Genomic DNA, 6472 nt, shown 5'->3' with positions numbered 1-6472 from the left:
GTACACAAATAAAAAATATTAATGATTAAGCAGCTTTGCCCTCAATTCTCACATTAAATTATAATGAGACAAGGAAGCAGTTTAAGATCCTGGGAGAGGGCCCTCAATTCTCACATTAAATTATAATGAGACAAGGAAGCAGTTTAAGATCCTGGGAGAGGGCCTGAAAACAAAGATGGAAGCAGACTGGTTGAATTAGGACTAGTGAGAAAACCTGGTTAGCAATCCAGTTATACTTTTTAAACTTGAAAAACCCTACCTCTTTTTGATCAGAGTATGTTGGCTAATATACCATTACCGCAGGCCAGCAACTTAGCTGTGAAGCTGCCACTTACGAATCACAAAAGCTTCCCTTAGCAATGTCTCGCTTCCATTACATTAGCAATCCGTTGAACAGCTCTAACGCCCTCCTGCATTTGTAGTCTAACGTAAGCAGCGCTGTATAAACACGCAACGTGTGGGCGGGACGTCCGTACGTTGACTGCGCATGCACCGTTTGAAAGAAGACCCATGAAAGTGATCGGTGAAGGCCGGTTATAGACTGTGATTGGCGCCAGGTCCCTGACGTCACGATTTCTGATGGCGCAGTCGTAGCAATTCCCCCACCCGCTGTGCAAATCTTCATCTGCGCTTCCGGCGCTGGGGGCACGATACAGTTAAGGAAAGGACGTTGACATTTAAGTGCTTCCTCAGTGGGCGGCTGAGAACACAGGAGCTAAGCGAATCCGTCGCTTGGCTGTGTCCATAGAGTAAGTGCGTTGTGATTCGTTACCGTGAAGCTCTCCCTGCCGGGACAGACTACTTCCTCTCTCCCGCGAGGTCATAGTCCGTGCGCCGCCCCCTGCATCCAACGGCCTGCCGGGTTTGAAGTTTAAATGCGGGTGATTGACAACCCCCTTGTGATTGGATTCACCTGTTCAAGAGCGCATCGGCACAATATTGGGAAACGTCAAAGATGGAGAATTACATTTATCTATTGACTAGCTTTGGATTGTCGATATTATTTCGGAGAGCGAAAGTGCAAACAAATAACGTGTGTCTTAAAAGTCAGCCTCCAGTTTTTATTATTGTTTTGTTTATTAGACATGTCTCAAGCTTCTAAACGTAATTTTAAACTCTTCCACGTTTTCCAACATTTTGGAACTTTGGCTAATCATGTGTGTCTACATAATCAGTCCTTTATAAAGGGCTAGTCTAAATTTGGGGTTAAAAAAGTTATCGTTTCTTGTGAATTGCAATATAAGCTCTTCAGCCAGACAGTTTGATGGCATTTTAGCATGCGTTTTCGTCATAGTAGGCGGGAGAAATTAATTTTCCAATAGGATTGCATTAAGGCTGACATTATTTTCGGTGGAAGAAAATTTAAAAATAAAATGTTTGTAATTAAAAATCGCGAGTGTCCTGCTAGGGAGAGTTGGCAGGCATTTTATACGTGCATTCCTCAAGAGTATACAAATTGTCCGTCACACTTGGATTTTACAAAGTGGCATTCATGCTTTACCTAAAGGCAATCAATATGAACATTAAGCCATGGCATGACAACTCAAACAATACACAACACGTACAACTTTGTATGTTTGATGGTTTGATATATACATTAAACCACTGAATAGCTTCCCAAGGAACCATAACACTTTAAATACCCACAGAATTCTTATATAAAACCATCAGCTGTGGAGGCATTTTCTATCAAAATATACGCTGTTCCCATCCATGGAACAATTCGCTTTTTGGCCACTAACGCCAGTCTCTATGGAATGGCTCTACAACCTGCTGACAATACGCCTGGAAATAATTTTTTTGCTGTATAGTCCGCCTTTATAAATAACAATTCATCGACTAAGTATATAAATCTAGGGAAAAGGTCTGTCAAATTCATAAGAACTTGATTAGATCTCTTAAAATTGACCTTTTACATGAAGGACAACCAACTTATGTTGAACCATCTCTGTAACAGCAAGGGAGGTAAATTCTGGGCCACTGGAAATCAGAAATTGGGGTTATCTGGTCCTATCATGGACTCGCCTGTCACTGAATCCTCATGAGTAGTTTTTATGAGAATAAGTACCTTCTTTCTGAGCCCTTCAATTCCATCTACGTGGCAGTAATTATCCTTATACTCAAAAAAGGCGACCCTCTAAACCCCAAAAACTATAGACCCGTCGCTTTGATAGACTCCACCAGCAAGGTTTTTGCACTTTTGCTACTAACAGCTACAGTCTAGCTTACACCAATCTTTGACCCTATCTCAATCCCAAATTGACTTGAGAGAGAATATGGGGACAGCTTTAAATGCCACTGTTTTGGCCCACCTTCTTTACAGTGTCAAACATAATGGTATGGGACCGGTTGTATGTAATTTTACTGATGATTGTTTTTTCAAGGGATTTTGTCCGCAAAAATGCATGGAGAAAATGCATTGAATTTTTTTATTTTTAAATGTGGGTGGGTCCCCCTTAACCTGCCGTTTCCCTTTGTTGTTACCGCAACCCCCTCCCACCCTGTTTTATATCCTTACTCGCCCCCATATAAATTTCAATGAGTTTAACAAAAAAATAAAAATCCCTGAAAAAATGTCTTTTGGCAAAAAGATGGTATACGATGACACAGATAATACATATATGTATATGGCGTCCCTCGATATGACGAGCGTGTTCAATTGTGTTATACAATCTACTTTGTGGACAAAACTGCTTAACTCTTAACACTCCATCAAAATTGTTTCAGCTATTGTCTTTATTGCACAAGAACACCTCCCTCAAAATTCATCTTACCCGAGAGGGTTCGCTTTCTAGATCTATCTTGTCTACCATTGGTTTAAAACCAGGATGCATACTAGCACTGATTCTTTTAACCTTTATGTGAGTCACATTGATACTTTGTGTCAGGCACCTAATAGTTCACCAGCTAGGTTAGGCCACCTAATGTTACATTGGCTAGCCTTTGCTGATGATTTCATATATTTTGACAGGGCTTGCAATACAAATTGAATCTGTTCTCACTTTATGCATCCATTAACAACTTACAGGCCAACAGAGCAAAATCTAAGGTTGTTGTTTTTTCAAGTTCTTTTCAACCTAAGACGATGTATTGGGTTCTGAGAGACTAGACCGGGTTTCCGTCTTAAGGTACTTGGGTTACAATCTGTCCAACACTGCTTCTATTTGATGTGGAAGGCCACTTTGAAAGACAAAATTCCATCCTCTGACCTCTCACATGAAATGCTTATTTTTTTAGAGCTTGCAAGTTCTCGATTTTTAAGATACTATTTAATGAAGATGGAGCCAGTTTGGCTGTATGGTCTTGATATGTCACTGACCTTTGCAACTATTTAAATGTTATTCTGGTGAAATTCTTACCATTCCTAATCCAATCATTGGCCACAAGTTGAGTTTAATATTGCTACATGCTCTGTTCTCCTGAAGACAGTTATTGAACTATGCTAAGTCCATACAGCCACCAGAGAATTCCCTGTGTTCTGATTTGAGCAAAATTCTTAAGGATGCATCCATCCATTCGATCAATACATCTCAATGTAAGATGCAGGGTCTCTTGAAGGGGATAGGTTCATCTGAAGAACTTAGTCATCCGGGTGGTGCTAAATTAAAACTTTTTAGATCTGTTTGGATAGTGACAATTGACTCAATTAAAACATACTCATTATACTCTCAATATGCACAATTTGCACGGAAATGAGAACGTCTTCCACTGTATTTAACACGCTTTCCGTTTAATAAAGAACATGCATTATACATGCGTTTTAGACTTAATTGGCTGTCTACGACAACGGACCAAACATTGGAACTACTGTGACAGAACAGATTCTCAAGAAACTTTACAGCAGTGGCTTACTGTTTGCCCATTTTAATTTCGTTTTTTTTTTAAAGATCTTGAATGTTGTAATCGATTCTCGATGAACTTGTTCTGGTCCAGACTAATGTGGGGTGAAAATGTTTAGCCAATTATTGCACTTTATCATATTTTAAAGGTTGTCTTAAATCAATTGAATGATTATTTTTATATAGTATATGTTTGGTTGTAATGATTATTTATGTAATAATGGTTTATGAAATGTTTTAGTGAGATTGTCTTGTGTAAGGCTTGCTGTAAACTATATATATATATATATATATATATATATATATATATATATATATATATATATATATATATATATATATATATATATTAAATAAAAGATTCAGCATGGGGGGGGGGGGTGTTCATAGTCTTTCCTCTTCCGGGCCTTTAGTCTCCAAGCCTCCCAATTTGAAATGGCCATTATAAACCCCTTTTAATATTATGCTTCTGGACCTTCCAGTGCTTCTCGTGTCTTGCCTCATGCAGGGATGTAGACTACGTTTTCCTCAAATGACAGTTTCTAGTGCTGGTTTCAGGCTAGCTGATCGTGTTTCCTGGCACTCATCCACTGCAGATCCTCAAACCCTCTTGAAAACCAAATAGTTTTCCATATCCGTTGAAATAAGCCTTGCATGTAAGATCTACGCCTGGTCTGCCATGTAGTGGGTTGTGAAGGTTCAGAAGCTGAGCCCTAACACTGACTATGTGCTGCTGAAACAACCAATAAAGGAGGGTAATTTGCTTAACCTGCCATGGGCAGCAAAGAGAAACCTGCAGGCCAGGAAGTTACTTAAGATGAAGCAGATGTGATTGAACAGTGACTTTTGATGGTCAGAGCTTGATAATGAAACGATCACAACACAAGTCTCTGTTTTTGATCTAGAACCAATTCCTCTGCACTTGCCCCTTAAAATCATTTTCAGTCCCCATTCTGTATGAAGAATGGGGTTTTCCGTCTGAGACCTTAAAACTAGCATCATTACTATTTTACACATCCAGCTGGAGGAAAGACTGCACGTTTTTCACAAGCAATCCTTGTAGCTCATGAGAAGTGGCTAACTTGCATGGAACACGTTAGGAAAGGCTGTGCTATCTAGCCTTGCCACAGAGCAAGTAGTAGACTAAGGAAATAGTCTGTGAGGTCTCGGCTCCCATTCAAGCGATCACTGGAGAATTTTGTAAACATGGATAAGGAGCAGATGGGCATGTTTGCTAATAGCAAGGTTTTGATTTTAACGAGCTACTATTATGCCATACGAGTCCAGGACAACCTCTCTGTGAAGGAATGTACAAGAGTTAGGGTCTGGGTGACAATGGAAATGCATACGTCTACTTAGTTCTATTGTACATATTACATCAAGGTTAGGGAAACATTTATCAATTATTTATATTCTGTCTTGCTTTGCTGTAGACCTACCTTTTTTTTAATTACAATCGGACCCATGTACATGCTAGCGCTGCAAACCTCTGTGCTACTATTAAGATCAGGGGAAATCAAAATCTAATTGGGATTATAAACAAGAATACACTTTGACTTTACATAGTTTTGCTTATGTTCTTAATTGGGAAGTAGTTTAGTAGTTTAACAAACTGGTATAGGAATATCTTTTTTGGGAAATTCATTCTTTAAAGGAATTTGTATTGAGTGCTTTTATAATATTTATTTTACTTTCTTTTAATCTTAATGCTTGTTAATGAAATTGTGTAACATTTCTGAAAATGCTCTCTGGAATCCAATGTTGCCATATCATTGCATATGTTAGATGACAGAATGTTGATGATTTGGTAGCACAAGAGACGGAAAACAAGACAAAGGGGCTCATTACAAGTTTGCTGGTGCCCTGTCGGTAAATCCGCCAGGATACTGGCAAACTGTGTTAGCGGACTCGGTCTGGTGGAATGTCCACTGGATTACGAGTGCCGGGTGAAGGTGTAACTCCACATTCCACTGAGTCATGTGAGATTCCATGGGGGAGTTTATCGGTATTACATGTGCCGCTATTACCGGTTGTTTTTGCTGGTAAGGTGGCACAATGGCAATCTTGTAGTTGGGCGGTGCAGAAACGTGCGGGTAAACGTTAATACCAGCGCATTAATTCTGCACCGGCCATCTCGTAATGAGGCCCAAAGCCTGGATAACAAATATTCCTGAGCGTCTCTGTTTACTGGCACTCTGCTGCCTAGAACCTATGTTAGCTGAGCTATACACTTTTTCTTTTTTTTTTCTTCTGGTATTTCATCACCGCCAATGGTAATTACCAGTTAATATAGCTTTTGATTAATCTGGTGCCTGATGCCAACTGTTTAGCTAGATTTTATATTTTTACTTATTGGGACTTTTATGACTTTTTGGTGCATTTTGAAATTCTTTTTGAGTTTAAGATGCACTGGGATATTCATGAGTTTTGAGATGTAAGCATTTTTGTGGTGAAATATATGGGCAATAATGCAACATGAACTGAAATTTTGTGGAAGTGTTTCACCAGCACTGTGCAAAGTACATAAAAGTTAGTAAAACATTTTCTTTTTCTGCTGTCAAGATATTTACTTCAGCTGAGACGGACTGAGGCTTTGTGGCAAATGTATAAGTGTCGTACTGCTTTGCCTCTAG

The 6472-nt window shown here is 39.3% G+C and overlaps 1 protein-coding gene across 2 annotated transcripts in view; it reads left to right on the top strand.

Moving 5' to 3' along the window:
- Positions 1–502: 502 nt before the first annotated feature.
- The window catches only part of ATF7IP2 (activating transcription factor 7 interacting protein 2), a 763479-nt gene continuing 757509 nt past the window's right edge, over positions 503–6472 (top strand). Inside the window, exon 1 of one of the 2 annotated variants that reach the window (XM_069647843.1) lies at positions 503–749. The gene's annotated coding sequence lies outside the window, so the exon portion shown is untranslated. The remainder of the gene's footprint in view (positions 750–6472) is intronic. The other variant, XM_069647842.1, reaches the window with a different exon arrangement.

This window comes from Ambystoma mexicanum, chromosome 2q (genome assembly GCF_040938575.1).
Source record: "Ambystoma mexicanum isolate Mex_15411 chromosome 2q, UKY_AmexF1_1, whole genome shotgun sequence".
NCBI lineage: Eukaryota > Metazoa > Chordata > Amphibia > Caudata > Ambystomatidae > Ambystoma > Ambystoma mexicanum.
Note: the sequence above shows the minus strand (reverse complement) of the source record. Positions and strands in the feature narration are given on the sequence as shown.